General features: G+C 39.5%; 1 protein-coding gene across 2 annotated transcripts in view; it reads left to right on the top strand.

Annotated features, from left to right (window-relative positions):
- BMPR1B (bone morphogenetic protein receptor type 1B) overlaps nucleotides 1-19,993 on the top strand; it is a 379,571-nt gene that overhangs the window by 300,537 nt on the left and 59,041 nt on the right. Inside the window, exon 1 of one of the 2 annotated variants that reach the window (XM_004590553.2) lies at nucleotides 7,831-7,897. The exons of the other annotated variant lie outside the window; for it this stretch is intronic. The gene's annotated coding sequence lies outside the window, so the exon portion shown is untranslated. Of the gene's footprint in view, nucleotides 1-7,830; nucleotides 7,898-19,993 lie in introns of those variants that run through there. 2 annotated transcript variants of the gene reach the window in all.

Genomic DNA, 19,993 nt, shown 5'->3' with positions numbered 1-19,993 from the left:
AAAGTAAACTCCCTTCGGGATTGGGGAAAGGAGCTTTCTCTGGTCCTTACTTAGTTCCAACTTTGGATCCCCACCCTCTCCTGCAATGACCATCAGGGTCGCTCCGGAGGGGCCCCCCCAAACAAAACAAAACAAACAAAACAACAACAACAGAATTAGAACAGATAGACAGAGAACAACAAGGAAAGCTTAGAACTAGACAGGAAACGGTCAGCAGGGGCTCACATATACTTTACTAGGTAGGACACGAAAATCAGTTACTCCTCACTGCGGTATTGAAGATTTCTCTGCATGTCCCTCCTAAAACTGTTCTGTGTCTCAACTGTTGACATATGCCTTGTTAAAGTTATAAGCCAGTTTGGACTATCCTAAAACCTGGTGAGTTCAGTAAAAATTAAGCTTCAATGCTATAAACTACTAAATACAAAAATGAAAATAGACACAAAACAGCTGAATAGTATCCTATAGCCATTTTAAGGTGGATAGAAGCTGATTGTATATAAACTAAAATTGAAATGTCAATGAAGTAGTCATAGGATGTGGTTAAGTACTTGTATTTTCTAACATACCAGTCACTTAGTACCATGTCATATGTTGTAAATTGTTGTTGATGTTATGTATGGCTTTTAATTGGTCGGAATGATATTCTGCCAGCTCTGCTTTTAGACCAGAGATGGTCTCCCCAAGAAACTGTTGAACGTATCTAGACAATAAGATGCTGGACACTGCATGGTACATGGTTGCAATGGAAGAAGCATACTGGATTTGAACTGTAATACTGTAATAAGGTGGAGTAATCCACCATGGGGGGAGGGTATGGGGAGGAGTTGGGGGAACCTCAAAGCCTATGAAACGATGTCATAAAATGAAATGCAATTTAAAAAAAAATAAGAAAAAGAAAATACAAGTTCCCTGTAGCGTACAGGTTAGGTCCAGCCTATTTCTTCTAAATCTATGGCTTATACACATAGCAACCCTGGGATAATTCAGACAAGATCAAAGAAGTGAGAAACAACCAGAAATGAATGTGGGAGGGTGGGGACTGGTACCAGTAGTTAGACTGACTGCACTGGGCTTTTCCAGTTGTGTTGCCTGTAGTCAGCATGGCCAGTGAACCTGTTAGGAAAGCACATTCGCCGGTCCCAATGCGTTTGCACCAATCTGTGTTTTAACAAGCCGTATAAGTGATTTTGATGTGCCCTGAAGTTTGAGAACTATTGGACTAAATTGTGCTGGTGTTTCAGTGGTAAGTGAGCAAGTGAATATTTTGAACTTTATCCCACTGGCAGTGAGAATTCATGGGACCTGTGGGATCACAGTTATAGAATGGTTGAAGTACTGTTTTACTGAGGTAGTGCAATCTTCTGCTGTGTCTTGGTGTATGTAACTATAAAAAAATGCCGTAAAAGCTGGTAATCTGTTTAATCTGTATGCTTCTGAATGATACATTGATTTATGGCTTCTTTTAATGAAATGAAAGTTAATTAACGATGTAATAGAACTCCGTCAATTCGCATGTAGCTGATTTTTATTTCCGAGGAATTATAGTTGCTTTCCCTTGTACACTGAATTATTCTCCAAGCTTAGCTATTTTACATGTTTAATAGGACCTAGGTGTACTTTTAAACCCTGAAGATGTTATCCAGATTAATTGTTAGAAAAATGGCTGAGGGCATTCCTCCAGTCATATTTCTTTGTAATTTTTGCCCAAGTATATTTTGCATTTTAAATATTTTCATTTTTCCAACTTAATCTTGTTATATATCAGTAACACATGATGTGTTGGCATCTTCTGCAATAACACATTTGTTCCATGTGAAAGGGGTTCGGTTAAAGAAAGCCAGTCAGCCAAGGAGTTTGCCCGACAGAAACCTATATTGAATCTAAAACTGATGTGCTCACATTTTCCATCAGGATGAAGATGGAATGAAGCCAGGCAGGCACTGTGAGAAGTGGAGGAGTTTGCTGGTCTCTGTTCTGCCTGGACAGCATAGATAAGCATATGTGGTTCTGTGGATAACAGGCAGCAAAGATGAATGTGGTTCCCCACCTGTCGATCTAGAATGGGAATGGCTGCACCAAATGGGACTTTATCACCTCTCCGCTGAGTGTTATTTAGTCACAGGTAGCTTGAGTTTATTCCCCTCCTTATGGTGTTAGTTTTACATTGAAACTAGAAATTGGTTACCTACGGGATCCTGTGAAGTACCCTAGCGCATAATACACTTGCATTTTGTCCATAAGTTTATTAACTTGTTGGGAAATCTCAGAAGTCTTTTCTGATGGGAATCAGACTTGAATGTTCTTTGTTCCCTTGAGACTAAGACTTTGGAGGCTACCTTTAGGGTCTTAGTGGACTAGGTGAGCTAAAGGCAGGACTATTTCATAAGGAAAGTCAGTTTGCGCATTGTTACTGCTCCTTCCAAATCAACTTATGATGACCTGGAGTAGTCATTTTCCCCCTTCGTTTACTAACATTTCATTATTCTCTATCTTTTAATTGTAATATGGTATGTTAGTCCGAAGAAAATATTTCCAGATGGAGCTCATATTCTGGAGGGGAGGTCAATGAATATAAGATGCTTGAGAACAGAAGTGTATATTTTGAAATTGGAGAGGTGTGATCTGAGGTCTCAGCTGAAAACTCAAGGCCCACATGGAGGTCTATAAGCAAATAAAGACAATAAGCACATTGCAGGCAGAGGGAGCTACCTGAGCAGAATCCAAGAGCACCCTGCAAGAGCGTGGTTTGAACAGGGAGCTCCACTGGGCAAGGACACTGGCAGAGGTGAAGGTGAGGGGCAGTGAGGTTGTGAGCAGGACACAGATGATGAGGGCTTGTGTGGATTCCGGGCTAAGAAGTACTTACTTCGTCTGTGGGTTCTAGATGCCTGTCAGTGCACACCCTAGAAGGCAGCAGTGATTGTGGAAGTAATTGGGTTCTGCCACCAGGTGGGAAACCGGGATTGCATTCCTGACTCAGCTTTAGTCTGGCCCAGTTCTGGCTGTTGGGAGTATTGGGTGTAAACTAGCTGAGGCAGCTCTTTGTCTCAGGCTTTCTGCGAATCATCATCATCATCATCATCATCATCATCATCATCATCATCTTTAATCTGATGATCTCACATCATACACACAACCAGTGTTTCACTGAGTTATTGTTTTTAATGTTGTTCTATTCGTAGCACAACAGCCAGAGTAAAAGTGACTGGGCCTGTTAGGATCTGTTCACAACTTCTCTGACTTCGCCTCTAACTACTGTCCATCTTGCTGAACCATGTGCGCCTCTTACTCCTGAGAGCACCAAGTGGGCTTTCTCCTCAAGGGTCTCACTTGATATTCAAACCAGAACATTCTGCTTTTCTTCACAGCTTACTCTCATCATCTCTCCCTTCTGTAAAATGACTTTTACAGTGAGGAAATTCTTCCCTTTCTCCTTAAATAATTGTCACAATCACTCCCAGTAAGTCCTGTCTCCCCTCTCTGCTTTGTGTGTTTCCATAGCATTTAGCCTAATTTACCTATTTTACTTAAATGTTTTTCTGTATAGATTTTTGAGAGAGAGAGGAGTGAGATAACGAAAGAGAGGAGAGCAAGACACACAGACGCTGATAGAGATTCCTCCATTCTATGGTCCACTTCTTGCATGTCCACAACGGGGAGGGCTAGTTCAGTTCAAGAGAAGGCCAGGAGCCTGGATCTTACTTTGAGTCTCCCATGTGGGTGACTGGGACCCAGGAGGTTGGAATCGGAAATAGAGAAGCCAGGAAATTTAGTATGAGATGCAAGCATCCGAAGTGGTATGTCAATCTTTGTGCCATATGTTTTCATGTTATCTTTTGTGCTCTTTTCCTCCTATCACTGTAAGCCCTGTGAAGACATGACATTAGCTCTATAATTCTTTCTTCTGCTTTGTCCTCAGCCTAGAGGAAAACCTCACACCTGCTTGGAAGGTACTAAGTGAATAATTGTTTAGTGAATGAATGAAAGTGTATTTTAGGAGATACCATTATGGCTGCAGTATGAAGATGGTAAAAGGGAGGGATGGCTCAAGGAGAGATAAGGAAACTTTTGCTGTCAGGTAAGAAATGAAGGGGACCTGATTTGCATCCTTGACCAGCATCCATGGTGAGGTGAAGCAGAATTACAGAAACCTAATATCATGAAACAAAGTGCTATTTGGTTGCTGGGTTAGTTATGATGTGTGTGAGTGAATGGGATGTCTAGAAAGAGCCTAAGGTTTCTGGCTTTGCTGAGTGGGACCCAATTTAGAGAAGGAAGGGGTTAAGTAGAAAGGTTTCAGAGGGAGAAAGGATAAGTTCAGATTTAAATATATTGATTGACATATCGGCAAGTCTTCCTAGTATCAATTGGAAGAGGTCACAGAGAGAGCTACACGTGCACATTAAGAGCAGGAGAGAGAACTGTGTGGTGAACTGGTGCCAGGTAAGGTGGTAGTGGTGCTTGAGGAGGGCGCGTGTCTTTCAAACAACAAACAAGCAAAAGCGTAGCTTTATTCTCTGTGTTCCTATTTGGCCATGGGCTGTCTCATCTGTTGTAACTATTTTTTTTAACTTAGATTACTTATTTTTATATATTTTTTAAATTGGAAAAAAAGGCCCTTGGGAAAGAGAGAAAAGAAAAATAACATTGATTTATTTTTTGTTGGTACATTTTGAGAGAATAAAACACATTTATCTTAAGATGAGGTTTTAAGTGCCTCTAGAGTGTGAAGAGCTTACCTTCAGCTTGTCCTGGCTAGCCTCAAACTCCATTTTTTGCTTTCATAGCCATCTTTTTTTTGACAAACCTGTTGATGTACTTTTTCCCTTCTAATTTCGTTCCCAGAAGTGAGTTAGATCTTTCAGTAAAACAGTCACAATGCAGGTGTTGAAAGACTTCTGTATATTTCAAGTTAAAAGTTTTGCTAAATGTGTATCTGGTAGGAATATAAGAAATTAAGTGGCTGTGTTCTTCACCAGCATATTTTTCACGTATTTTGACGCTTAGATGTTTTGCCAATAGCTTTCAGATCTCTGGCAATTTTTGTTACCTTATTTAGTAGAGGAGAAGCAAGCGCATTTGAACCAATATTCAACCTAGCAATTTATTAAAAAAATTTTTTTTTGATTTCCCAAAGGACAGAACTGTTGGAAGAGATTTCTAAACACAGATCTCTGGACCAATAATGAGAGGACTTATGAGAGAAGCTGGTCATGGAATTTCATGGAAACCCAGACATAAACAAATTATCTGGCCTGTGTTAAGTCCTTATGGTGTGTGACTTCTACCTCTGGTTCAATCCTTACTGTGTAATGTTGGTGGATTATGAACGGTGAATGCCTTCTTTATCTCTCCTTCTCTCTATAAATCTGCCTTTCCAACTGAAAAAAAAAGGAAAAATAAAACAAAACCAGGTCCAAAAGTCCAGTGGACATGATGGCTCTATTGGCTGATCCTCTGCCTTGAAAGTGCTGGGTCCCCAGATGGGCATTGGTTCATGTCCCAGCTGGTCCACTTCCCATCCAGCTCCCTGCTTGTGGCCTGGAAAAGTGGTGGAGGATGGATCAGTGTGTACCTATGTGGGAACCCAGAAGAAGCTCCTGACTTTAGATCAGCACAGCTCCAGTTGATGTGGTCACTTGGGGAATGAGCTAGCGGGAGGAAGATCTTTCTCTTTGTCTTCCTTTCTGTAAGTCTTTCCAATGGAAAAAAAGAAAGAAAATGTGAACGCCTTAGATTGTAGCACAGATGTATTGGGGTACATCAACTGAATCTGAATTGCCATCAATAGAGCTTTACTTTGAATATATACACAGTACACTGTTTTGCAGGCAGGAAATTATAACTCCTCTTTCTTGGAAGGAAAATTTTTTACAACCATAATTCAATGACCCAAGACAATTCAGATCTGACTAAAATAATTAGGTGTATTTAGCCTGCATATTCAATGACATTTTGTGTACATGGAATAGCAGCGTTAGATTTCTCCAAGAGCAGAGTTATATAGGTATGATGTTTATGAGTGAGTGAGTGTATGTGTGTGTGTGTAACACATTTTTAAAAGGCAGTTGTGTCTTGTGATTAGAATAAAGAATAAGTCCCAAGAACTGCTCGTCACAGACTGGAGACCAGGCAGATCTGATGGTTCCAGTGGGTAGGCCTAGCAGAGCTCATATTTCAGTTTGACCCTGAAGCCAGGGAAAGAAGCCCAGGTGCCATTTGACCAAAGATAGGCAGGGATACCCCCTGCCCCTCACAGGACAGTTAACCCTTTTTTTTCTGGGCAGTCGTTCACCTGATAAAATCAGGCCCTCCACATTAGAAAGGGTTCTGTTTTACCCTAGGCTAGCAATGTGAATGTTAATCTCATTCAAAAACCCTGCCAAATAGACACACTCAGAAGTATGTCTGGGTAAATACCTGCCCTGTTTCCCCCAACACACACGCTATGTCCCAGCCATGTTGGTGTGCAGAGCTAACCATTATAAAAACTCAGTTTAAATACATTCAGAATCACTGAGCAGTGTAGGTGCAGCTGTTTGGGCATTTGGGATATCCAAAAAAATTAGTCAGCTAATTCGTAAGTGAGACTAAAATATGGAGTTATGAAATGGGGAAATTACGAGTTTTAGTACAGGTTTAGTACAGTTTTTAATGTTTTCATGTTTATTGAAGCTAACTACAGGATACTGAAGCTCAGTTTCTTACAGTTAAATTTAAATGATTAAGTAGCCGTTTAAAAAAGCTATATACTTTTTTCTCATTTTTCAGCCTTTAAAATATTTATTTTTATTCATTTGAAATCTCGTGTGTGTGCAAGAGAAAGAGAGAAATAGATTTTTCAACTATTTTTCACTCTCCAAATGCCCTCAACAACTGGACCAGGCTGAATTCAGGAGCCAAAAATCCCATCCAGGTCTCCTGTATGGGTGGCAGGGAGCCAAGAACTGGGCAGTCACCTGCTACCTCCCAGGGTCTATTCTAGCAGGACACTGAATCAAGAATGGAACTTGGAACTGCAATCCACATTCTGTTGATATGGCATGGGAGCATGTCAAGCAGCATGTAATTTGCTGGGCCAGATACCTGCCCCTAACGTTTGTATTTGGTTATATTACTATGCATGTTCATCTGGAAGAGCCAAGAAGACAAACACACCAAAGCCCTTAGGGTAATAGCTGACTCCTTCCTGTGACATTGGCCTTGATCCACTCATAGGGTGGTGGCCTCATGACAATTTAGAGGAAAAAAAATGTAGCTTTTAAATTAAAAATTTGGGAAACTAAATGACTTACATGTTCTGAAATTATCTTGTTGAAAATGATTAAGCTAGTATCCCTTTCACACTCATTTTATAACTTTATTATGCATCTCTAATCTTCTGCAGTTTACATGTGTATCTCTTGTTTCTCTTAACAACATAATGACAAGTTAGTGATGTTCCCAGTTCAGTGTTTTTGGAAGATGCCTTTATAGAAATCTGTTTGAATTTCTTAGTTGGGGCAATAAAAGTTCAGAGAGATAACAGCGAGGACACCATGGCTGCATGTCTGAAAATAGCAAGATTTTTAACTCTTTCTTCTGGAGACTTTTTGCAGCAGTGAGTCAGAAGTGTGGATTTTGGAGAGATTTGTCTTAGTAAGTTAATGTTTGACTCACCAGGCTGTTCACATTTTGGAGGTCAGCTGGCCTTGTGGGCTTGGGCATTGTTGTGCTATCTTATGGCCACTTTCCACTATTGGCAACTGGGAACTATGTAAGTGTGACATCATCAGGAGGGGTTTATGTGTGTGATACCTTCTCTGTTGCTGTCGGGTTGACATAAAATGTAACACTCTGGAGGATGCTTGCATTGAAGACTTGAATCCAGAGGCACAGCTTCTTTATGGAAAAGGTTTGTGGCACTTTCATAATAGCAGGGTCGGCCTTGTTGATTTAGATCAAGATCATTTCCTCCCAACATCATAACCATTTCACTGTTCACTGGTGCAGAAGGCATTATAGGGTTGGTGAAATGTTTTGGATAATCATAAATGGATGGGAAGAAGAAAAAAAAATCACGGTCCCAGAGATGTTGTCTGGAGAGCTTCTCATAAAGGCAAAAATAAGATCTTGAGAATTTTTAAAGCGTTCTGTTGATAGAAGCCCATGAGATGAGTTCTAATAGAAAATTGAATATTTAAAATTCCACTTAGTCTTCATGCCTACTCCAGTGGAGTCCTACTGTTCTCTCTTAGCTTTTAAGAAAGGAAAACACAACTTCTCTTAATGACTAATGAATATTTATGAAGTTCTTTGACAATTAAGGGATCATTAAAATTCACTTCAGAAGAAAAGAGATAAAAAGACTTTTAAAAGCAAAGCCAAATGTGGCAGTTGGAAACTTGTATGTGTCTTTGCTGTAAATGATAGGGTCAGGAGCACTCTACAAATGAACTAAAGATTCTTTTGAAAATGGTTGTGGGTAGTAGTTTGAATATGATAAACATATCTGATTATGGGGACTTAATTTTGGGGACTTAAATTTTGCATTTATTTTGGACTTAGTCAGTATTTTTTTTCTTCTTCCTGAAAATATTTTGCTAACCTGCTCCTATATGGCAAATCACAATAGCTAGAAGAGAAAACTCTGAAATCAGACATTTTCTATTTCATTCTCAATTTCATTTGTGTCTGACTTTATAATCTTGATCAAGTTCTCTGTGACTCAATTTCTGAATTATGACATGAAAAAAAATAGTACCCCGTGACTCACAAGCTTGTTGGAAGAAGCAACTAAGTGAATATATGAAAAAAAAACTTGCAGTGGACTCTGTCTTGGGAATTCATTGCTAAGAGTTCACACTCTTTGGCCCAGGCCCTTTGAGGTTCTTCCCTTTTCTTTTGCTGAGGTAGCATAAAGGAGTAGTATGGAGCCTCCACTTTGGGAGGGGTAGCCTTTCAGTTTCCTTCTTCACGTTACTTTGTCTCTCTTCCTCTTCCCTTGACCACACAGGTCTCTGTCCTGCTACTTCCGGCATCCTTGGATTGTGGTTTGGAGTGTGCTTCAGATGTGATGCGTGTTTGAATGCTGGAGTGTCTGATATATGCTTAATCACATGCAAAAGCAATCTTCAGTGGATTGTTTTAAAGACTTATTTATTCATTTCAAAGGCAGAGCTATAGAGAGACACAAAGTTTGATCAAGAGAGATCTTCCATGCACTGGTTCACTCCTCACATGGCTGCAACAGCTAGGGCTGCACCAGGCCAGCGCCAAGAGCCAAGAGTTTCATCATGTGGTTCTCCCACATGGCGACATGTGCTCAAACACTTGGTCCACCTTCTGCTACTTTCCCAGGTGCATCAGCAGGTGCCTAGATCAGAAATGAAGCAACTGTAACTGTGACTGTTAATCGTATGGAATCCTGGCGTCCCAGGTGGTGGCTTAATTTGCCACAACAGCAGCTATGTGAGTGAGAAAAATATCAAATAAGTCAGAGAATTTGCAATTAGAGCAGTGAAGCCATATTTTTCTGCTACTCCATGTAAAGCACTATTACTTGGTATTGGAGAAATTACTGAACATGCAATCAGATTATGTCATAGAAAGGACACATGCCTGCTTAGTATGGTTTTACCTTTGAAATACAAATATGTGCTAGTATGAGAAAAGAAGAAATATAGCATCCATCTAGATATTTCTGTTTCCATGAGACTTAACATTAGTAGGAGTAGACACTGACTTGTAAACCAAAAATGTATAGTTCTGTGGATAAATGTGTTCCTCTAAAGAATACCCCTCTTAAGTAATTTACCCTCCTACTTTACACACTGTGGGTCATAAGATTAAGTTTATCCTTGTGAAGTGCTGAGTGACAGTTATTTAACCGAAATCTTATGTCAAGACAAGCTTTATAAATTTAATAATAATTAGTCATAGTTTCCCCGGCATTTTTATGATTTTTTCTCTTCTCTGTGTCTGTATGCAAGGTGTTGTACTACACAGGATTAAGTAAATTTTGCTTGTAGCACTTATATTTGCATTAGATAATGATTGTCACAGTTACAACCTTCTCATAGGACACACTGCATGGTTGTGCTGTGATTTAATCTGTAATATTTTAGGTGCAGCATAGGGAGACACTTTATACATGCTGTTTTTGTGTGTATAGTGTTACTAATGTGACCCTGGTGAAAGATTAGAATATAAACCTTTGGGCCCAGCAGGATAAATCCTTGCTGTACATCTTTGGGGATCCCATATGGTTTGTGTCCCGGCTGCTCCACTTCCCATTCAGTTCCATGCTTGTGGCCTGGGAAAGCAGTGGAGGACAACCAAAGCCTTGGTACTCTGCACCTTCCTAGGAGACCCAGAATAAGCTTCTGCCTCTGGCTTTGGATTGGCTCTGCTCCAGTTGTTACGGCCACTTGGGGAGTGAACCAGCAGACGGATCTTTCTCTCTGTATGTCTGCCTCCCACCCTCAAAAAGAAAATAATATAATCCTTTCATCATTTAATGACCACTAGGGACTTGGATGTATACTGCCTATTCTGATCCTTGTTAAATTTGTCTGTGTAATTCTTGTTCATCCAATGATTGTTTTGGAGTAGAGAGACCTTAAGGAGCAACAACCGGTGATCTGCATATTTTCTATGTAGGTACCCAGACTCATTGCACTGACCAGTCTACTTTTGGTACATGTTGTCTTCTGGCTCAACCTGGTCCACAGTTTTTCTCTTGCACAAGTCCAATGATGATTGTTTTTCTAGTTGAAGATGCCAAATATCAAAGAATCAGAGTTGTTAGCTTCTTTGATGCAAAGATGGTAAGAGAAGAACAAAACCCTGATGTTGAGCTATGAATATCTTGTTACTAGAAAACAAGGTGTGTGTGTGTGTGTGTGTGTGTGTGTGTGTGTGTGTGTGTAGTAAAATGTTCAGGGAGCGTTTGAAGAGGTGTGTAGAAATGGAAAAATCAATAAATATGCTTTTCTGTTCCCAGCGTCCTGTCTTGATTTACAACCTTTATTTCTCTGTATCTGTGGTAAACTTTAGGGTAATTTGATGCTTTGCCTGGAGGGACAAGTTTATTTCATATTTATTTCACATTCTGTCTTCGAATTGGCTTGGCTCCAGCCATTGCAGTCGCTTGGGGAGTGAATCATTTAGGGGGCCCAACACAGTGGTAGTCTAGCGGCTAAAGTCCTCACGTTGCATGCTCCGGGATCCCTTATGGCTGCCGGTTCTATTCCTGGCAACCCTGCTTCTCATCCATCTCTCTGCTTGCGGCCTGGGAAAACAGTCAAGGATGGCCCAAAGCCTTGGACCCTGGACCTTTGTGGGAGACCTAGAAGAGGCTATGGGCTCCTGGCTCAGTTCCAGTTTTGCAGCCACCTGGGGAATGAATCATCATACATCTACTCAGTGGAATACTACTCAGCCATTAAAAAGAATGAAATTTTATAATTTGCAACAAAATGTTCCCAACTAGAGACCATTACGCTAAGTGAAATAAGCCCAGTCCCAAAAGGACTAACATCGTATGTTCTCTCTAATATAATTCTACCTTCATGCAAAATATAAGATGAATAGATACATAAGTATACGTATATACGTATATATACATAAGTATACATATACATAAGTATACGTATATATTCATGTAGATGAACTGTGTAATAGAGATTATCATATCATATTGAGAAGTGAGGATATATTACAGTATGCGTCTCTACTTCCAAATCAAAGATGGGCTCCAAATGAAACGAATATATTGCTACAACAGGGTACTGTACTTTCTGCCATTGTCTATACCTACGTTATCAGGGTACACTTAAATAGTAGAATAATGGCCTGGTGACTGTTTTTGATGGACTGTAGTAATAATATAGGGGAAGTCGGAGGGACGAGAGGGGAAAGGGAAAAAAAGGGAAACTCCTGAGGCTGTGGAACTGTATCATAAGATGAGCAAATAAATAAAATAATGAATTGTAGAAATAGGATGGAAATAAAAGAGTACTAGACTGTCACTGGTTGGAGTCAGAGATTAAGGGGATAGAAAAGAGGGCTCCAGTCAGTAGCTTGTATTTTATCATAAGAGAATGTGGAAGACCTAGGAATATATATCCATTCTGCTAGGGGACAGAGAATTCATGTCTACTCATACCTGCTGATAGTAAAATTATTGTTTTATTGAAATAGTCTTATGAAAGAATCTGAATATTAGCTAAACCTTAATAGGTTGTGTCTGAGCCTGAGTCATAACTATGCATGCATATTCTGCCAGGCTAGTCTAAGAATTTATGAAACACCATTTCACCGGCTGTGGGCACTCATATTAAATGTATTTTCCTTTCACTTACGGGCTAAGTTGGAGGTTGTATATTTACTGAAACATGCTACACATTGTGGTCTTCATTGATAAGCCACTGTCTACATATAATTTTTATATTATCATCATGCTTTTAGAAAAGATTTATTTCTGTTTACTTGAAAAGATGAGTTACAGAGGTGGGGGAGAAAGAGAGAGAGAATGGAGGTATGTATCTAATACCCACTGATTCACTCCCCAGATATCCACAGGGCTTGGACTGTACCATGGCAGAGCTAGCAGCCCAGAGTTTCTCCATGTCTCCCATTCTGGGGAGGGGCCTAAGCACTTAAGCCGTTTTCAACTGCTTTATCATGTGCCTTAGGGAGTTGGATTGGAAATGGCATGAGCCAGGGCATGAGCTGGTGTCCATATGAGATGCCACTTTTTTTGCGAGCTGTAGCTTTAATTTTAATGCTACAATGCCAGCCCATTCATATAGTTTTAAGTGAATGTCCATGTTACTTAGAATGTTTGAACATCATTTTCCTATTAAAATAGGCAGAGTCCAGAGAAATTGTTTATCTGAGTTTGTATGATTATATTTCAACTAAAGAGTAGAAATAAATGACTAAATATACATTCACTAAAAACCTATTTAGTGGGCCCAGTGTGATAACTCAGTGGCTCTAAGTTCTTAACCTTGCAAGTGCCAGGATCCCATGTTTATGCTTTTGCTGTCCTGGCTACTCCACTGTCCATCAAGCCCCCCCTCCACTTATGTTTTGGGAAAGCAGGGCAGGCTAGCCAAAAACATTGGGATCATGCACCCCTGTGGGAGACCTGGAAGAGGCTTCTGGTTTCAGATTGGCTCAGCTTCAGCTGTTGCAACCACTTGGCAAGTGAACCAGTGGGCTTGTCTCTGTAAATGTGATCTGTCTTTCCAATAAAAATAAATAAATTAAGAGGAAAAAGCTTATTTAGCACTTCTGAGTATTGTATAATGTATATGTGTAGAATTTCTGAATCTATAGAATATGCACATTTATATTCATATTGATAACTTTCAAAGCAAAAGAGGCTATACAAATATGACAATAGCTTGTATCATCTACCAGTAACAGCTTGTAAGAAGAATTAAGTATGTTGTGTAAGGTATACTATTTAAAATCTGTGATGATATGCATATATTTGAGAGACAGACATCTCCCAGCTGCTGATTCATTCCTTAAATGCCTGCACTGGCATAGCCTATGCCAGGATGAACCTGGGAGTCAGCAACCCAAACCCTGCCTTCTTCGATTGGGCAGGGACCCAGTAATGTAAACCATGCATGTTCCATCAAAGAATCTGTGTGAGTACAAAGCTGGATTAAGGGCCAGAGCCAGGAATTGAAGCTGGTACTCTGATGTAGATATGAGAATCCTAACCACTAGGCTAAACACTTGTTCCCAATGGGGCCATATTTGTAATACGTGCATGGAAAGTGTTATCCAAAGTTAATATGACATGCTGATCAATTGTAAATGTATGAGTAAGAAATAGTGGTATACTGATTGTGATGTGTAATGATCTATAGTGTTATTTCTTTGAAGAGTGCCATGTTTATATTTATTAATGCTAGCAGAACCTATAGCTGTGATTTCCTTCCAGTTAGTTAAATTACAAAACAAGTTAGAGATCAATTACAATTGACTGAAAAGTGGAAATACGTGTTAATGACCAGTGAGTATCATAAGTGATAAGTAGCAGGAAGTAACGTAACATCCTCTAAGACATAGCCTTGTGTGTATGTTTTAACCCGTACATGTATTTGAAATTGCTTCTGGCCTAGGAGTCACTTTCTACCTCACAGCCTTTCACTGAGTTCTATCTTGTCAGTGTTGTATGTCACACATCTTTGCTGATGAGATTTTAAGGTATCGATGTTTGCTAAGCGAAGGGAAATGATGTTCATGGGAGATTTACTCACCTCAGGCAGCGGGCCTGTGCTACGTGCTTTGTATCATACCTCATTTAATCTTGGCAACAGCCACATGAGAAGTAGGCATTACCCATAGCTTCAAGATGAAGAAATTGAATTCTGTATAAAACTAATGAATTCGCCAAAGGCTATTCCGTCAAGCGGAGCACAGCCTCCAGCCTGTGCCTTTTGATTTGTGGGGTTCATCCAGGTTACATTGGCACTGGTGATAGTGTTCAGAATGCTCCTAAATATATCCATACTTTGAATTTTGCTCTGAAGTAGCCTATGATAGAATTTACTGGACTTGGCTCTAAGTCTCTAATTCCTGGGCTTAAAATACGGCAGATGAAAGAGAAGAAGGTCAGAAAAATTCAGCTACATTTTCTACTTTAATTTCTGATTTTAAAAGGGAGAGGTTTTACTTAAATAATAATCATAGTAGAAAATACACACTTACTACTACTGAGATAGAGCTGTAGTTACATGGGAGGGAGCTACCTTCAGCCCTTCTGCCTTGTCAAGTGATTGCGATGTCCTCATAACAAGAATGGCAGTATGTAAACTCAGTCAGTCACCAGAAATGTGTATTGTGTCTGCTAGGAGCCTGACCAAAAAAATTTAACTCTTACTCTCAGGCCACTTAAATGCTAATTTGGATATCATCAGCATTTCATGGCAGAGTGTAAAATAATAGCACGTTTAAGACATCTTATGAAAAAATGCTTTCCCATACTTTGGAACTTCTCAGTGTAATATTTTTAAGTAAAAATTAAAAGGTCTGCTTAGTATATACCTTTGTTAAGCATGTTATCCAAAACCTCATCTTTTTGAAAATTAATTCAGAATTGGCTGTTTTGTGCCACATGTCAGCCAGACTGACCTGTTTGGAAGCCAAGACTTGAGCTCAGTTCAAATCAAGGCATAAACAGAGTTAGAGTCTGTCTCAATGTAACTAATCCTTCAATGTTCAGATGTGAAAGTAGACACTTAGAGGACCAAAAAAAATAATGCAGCCTGTCTTGGCCTCAAACTGAAAACACACCAAGTAAACAAGCAGCATAACTTCTGAAGGCTGATTTGTACCACGTTTGTGACACTCTGGTCCCTTTTTAATTATTCTTCTAGGAATGTAAATCTCTGTATGCTTGCTTTACTCTGATATTAATGGATTGCTTATGTTTTGAATGTTTGTCAACATTTCCTGACTGAATCTAAGTTGTGCTAGATAAGGTTTGTAGCTTAGTTGTGTCGTTTGAAGACCAATTAAATGATCAGAATCATAAATTAAACTTATTCATTTCATTTCATTTGCATATCTTTAGTGATTTTCTGGCACTCCATCAGTTCTAACTGGAAAGCTCTCTTTTGATATCAAAGGATTAAAAATTTATTTCCATGTGCATGTTTTTCTTTGAAAAATATCATCTTGTCCTCTTCCACCATCATTAGAATTTCTTACCTTACCTTAATATATGTATCAGTTTTATGTTTTTATTTCTAATGACCCATAGTCTGCCATGAAATGGTCTGGTCCTCAAGGAATGATTTGCAAAAACAATATTACAAAGTGTCATTAATATTTGCATTGACGGTACACAAGATTTAATATTAGATGCTCATCACGAGATGGGGGCAACCACCTAGGCGCATTCCTGTTTGTTCACTTTGTGCTCATAGTAAAAATGAGCAGTCCAGGATTCAGCATTGAGGTAATATTGCATATGACCTTCAGCTGGAGTGCTGGATAATCTGCTTCTAATCCAGCCCCCTGCTAATGTGTCTGAGAAAATTGTGGAAGATATTCCAAGTGCTTAGACTCATGCACACACCTGAATTGAAGCTCCTAGCTGTCCGAACCCTGATCATTGCAGTCATGTGGGAAGTAAACCATTTGGTGCAAAATCTCTCTGTATCCCTCTCTTAGAGGCTCTGTCTTTCAAATAATGTATCTTAAAAAAACAAACAGCAACAACAACAACAAAAAACTCAACAATAGAAACAACCCGACTGACAAACCAACTAACCAATGAGCGAGGGCAGGCTTCATTTAAGAATATCCTCCACGAAGCAGTAAAAAGGGTTACTTTTATGAAACTTAATCTCTCTGTTGATAGTTTGTGTAATGCAATATATGTATTTTTATGTGTATTTTTTCTGAAATCTTTAGTATTGGTACTTTACGAAGCACTTTTTTTTGCAAGAGTGACTGGCAGATGTGCTATGATATATGGGCATTTGCAGATTTATTATCAGAAATAGAAAAGGTGAATCTATCACTTCAGGTAAACAGCTGACAGTTTTTATTGCTGACAATAAATCCTAAACTTTCTGTCAAAAATTAGGGTTTGGGGCAAACTTGAATCATGTAACTGATCTGCCTAACTCAGTGAAACAGAATTTTTCTCAGATGATGAAATCTGTTGTTCCTTTTTGATTCATGAGTGAAAAATCTACTCACAGTACTTGATAGTAGGTTTTAGTTAGGGTGCAAACATTTCACTGGTAATGTTATAGATCTCACTTTATCATGAACTTTTAAGAAACTTTGACCTCTTAAGTTTTGGAACTATCAGAGAAAAGCTACTGTTACAGATATTTGAGAAGGCTACCAAAAATATTCTCCTTTTCAGATTGTCTACCTGTATGAAAGCTCATGTTCCTCATATGTCAACCCTAAGAATATATTACAGTAAATTTGGTACAGCAGCACATATCCAGTTTGTTCTAGTAAGTTAGACATAAAATTGATTTGCAAACATGTAGAATAATGCCACTCATTTTCGGCAAAATAGGTTGAAGCATAATGGACTTACTATCTTTAGTTGTTTATTTGTATGTTATTACAATTAATGCAGTTATGGAAAAAAAATAAAACAAGGGGGAACTGTTTGAAAGCCTAAAGTATGTTTATCAGGTCAGAGAGCCTCCTCTCTTTGGAGCAACCTAGTAAGATCTTGGGATCATAGCATATTGGGTAGTGGCTTCTGTAAATCAGGGTATAACAGCATACTGTTTACACCGCGGCCTCCTCTCTCCCCCGACAACACAAACACACCTTGTGAAGGAGGAAATGGAGTTCTTGGTTCTCTGTAAAGTTTATTTTTTTCATGTTTCTTAATAATTTGTTCCCATCTTGCCAGTAAATAAAATTTGAAACATGACTGAGTTAAATTGCTGTATCAGAGTAAAATACAACCTTTATTTGAACATATTTTCTGTAAATAATTAATCCAAAGGTAATGAGTTTCTATTTCCAGAGTATTCTAACACGTTAACTTTGGAAATTAGCAACTTCTCTTACCTTTCAGCTATATGTCCTGTTATTTTTCTACTTTTCTAATACAGTAGTCTCCTCTCAGTACATTTAAATACCCTTTCACAGTTAACACAAATTCATAAGCATAAATAATTTCATGCATAGCCTCTGAATTTGTTGATGTGGATGTCAGCCTTAAAAGCACCCTGCTGTTAGGTGAAATCATATACTTCCATGTATGTGTGTGTTTGTTTATATATGTGTGTGCAGACACATATGTAAAACACATCACTATTTTAATAAATATGCAAAGTGCTTTAGCAGTTTTTTAAGGAATGGAATTAAAAACTAAATTTATTTTGGTACAAAAATGTGAAATGCTTGTAGGAGTTGTTCACAAATTTCTCAGAAAATATGGGTTAGGAAAAAGTAAAAGCTCTGTGAATTTCTTTGTGTAGGAGCCTATGGGTGGCCAGCAGGCTTAGATTTAACTATATTCCTTGTGTCTGTGACAAGTTATATACTTAGGCAATGGGGAGTTGAATTTCCTTTGCTCTGATTCTTCATTAGGTAACGGGAGAGACGGAAGTAGTAAGAAGTATAATATGTTACGGTGTTTTGGAATATTTTGAAGTTACCAAAGCACCCATAACCTCGTTCAGCACCTGACTCCTTTCTTTAGAAACATCCATTATCACTCTCTTTGTTGCCCATCCAGGGAATGTGGTCACAGGGAAGCCAGTCACTGTCGGGCTCTACTGCGTTAGTGTTGACTCAGGATCATTTCCCTCACACTAAGTGGCTCATGCAGACAGGTATGCTCAGCTGAGTCTTTTGCAGTGGGCCAGTGCATTCCCATGGTATTCTTTCAACAGATGCATCCTGAGAATCTGTTTGCTGCCTAGATCATCACTGGAAATTATCTCTGTGCTGCTTTTCCAAACAAGAACTCCTGGAGATTACCAAATCTGTAGCGTAGGTCTGGCCAGAAGCTGTGACTCCTACACCTGTTTGTGTTGTCATCCTGTTGCATGTATGACTTGGCCTATTGTGAGAGTTGGTGCTTGGCTAAGTGCTTTGTGTAGAAGTTGCTCTAAACCGTTATATGGGCCCAGGCACGGGCATCACTGGCATATCCTTTCTGAATTCCTTAACCTTACTTCCCAATGCTCTTTAGCTTTCTGTTTGTCCTGAAGCTTTACCCCAGGTGCTGTGACCCAGGCTGGGATAACTATTGCATGATCATCTTGGAGGGAGGACGTTAGGAAGGCAGGCCCCATCTTCTGGCAGAGGGGCTGTGGCCTTTGCTGTACATCTGGGAGTGGGAGAAGAAATGGCGTTCCAACAGATGAGAGGGCAGGCTACTCTGGGATGACAAACAAGAATGATGAAGGGTCACACACTATATGCAGTTGCATCTTGAATGTGTTAGAAAGGGATATGCCACATTTAGTGGGAATAAGAGGGGGAGAAAAGTGACAGCTGAGCCTTGGAAAATATTGATTTTTTTTTTTTGAGAATATATTGGAGTTTGAAGGAGCCAGAAACACATCTTGGGTCAAAAGGCGGATTCTGGGGACTTGCATTTTGGCTGGTTTTGTAAGGCATCTGCATCCCACGTTAGAGTGACTGGATTCAGTTCTCATTCTGGCTTCTACTTCAGCGGAGAGTCAGAGTGCTGCATTTTTTTTTCCTAAAGGAAAGGGGGATGGATTCTGCACATATTCTTTTTTTTTTTTAAAAAGATTTATTTTATTTTCATTACAAAGTCAGATATACTGAGAGGAGGAGAGATAGAGAGGAAGTGGAGCTGCTGGGATTAGAACCAGCGGCCATATGGGATCAAGGCGAGGACCTTAGCCACTAGGCCACGCCGCCAAGCCCTGCACATATTCTTGAATGGAGAAACTGCCCCTCTTTGTTTTCTCTGTACAGTGTGCAGGATTTACTACTTCTGAGAGAGAAATAAAACTGAGAAGCTTGCTATCTGTAGACATGAAGAAATATGTAAACAACTTGACTGATACTGCAGCAACAGTTTGTTTTTGTGAAGATTTAGTTACTTGAAAGGTAGAGTGACTGAAAAAGCAGATCTTTCATCAGCTGCTTCACTCCACCAACTAGCACAGCTGCTAAGGTGGCTGCTCCAGGAGCCTGACGCCCCACCCAGGTCTGCAGTTTGCGTGGCAAAGGCATATGTACTTGAGCCATCATCTGCTGCTTCCCAGGCAGCTCAGCAGGAAGCTGGGTTGGAAGCACAACAGCCAGGATTTGAACCAATGTTCGGAAGTGTGATGTTGTTGGCATTAAAAGCAGTTATGATACAAGCTGCACCGTAGCATCAGCCCCAGAAAGAGAAGCTTTGAGGACTGTGGTACATCTTTTAAGTTTTAGATTTTTTTTTAATCATAGTAGTAAAACATTTTCATGGTTTGTGAAATTCTAGGAATGGTGCCAGCAAGAAACAAGTTTTGTA

The sequence above is a fragment of the Ochotona princeps genome, chromosome 7, assembly GCF_030435755.1.
Source record: "Ochotona princeps isolate mOchPri1 chromosome 7, mOchPri1.hap1, whole genome shotgun sequence".
In the NCBI taxonomy this organism is placed as follows: Eukaryota; Metazoa; Chordata; class Mammalia; order Lagomorpha; family Ochotonidae; genus Ochotona; species Ochotona princeps.
Note: the sequence above shows the minus strand (reverse complement) of the source record. Positions and strands in the feature narration are given on the sequence as shown.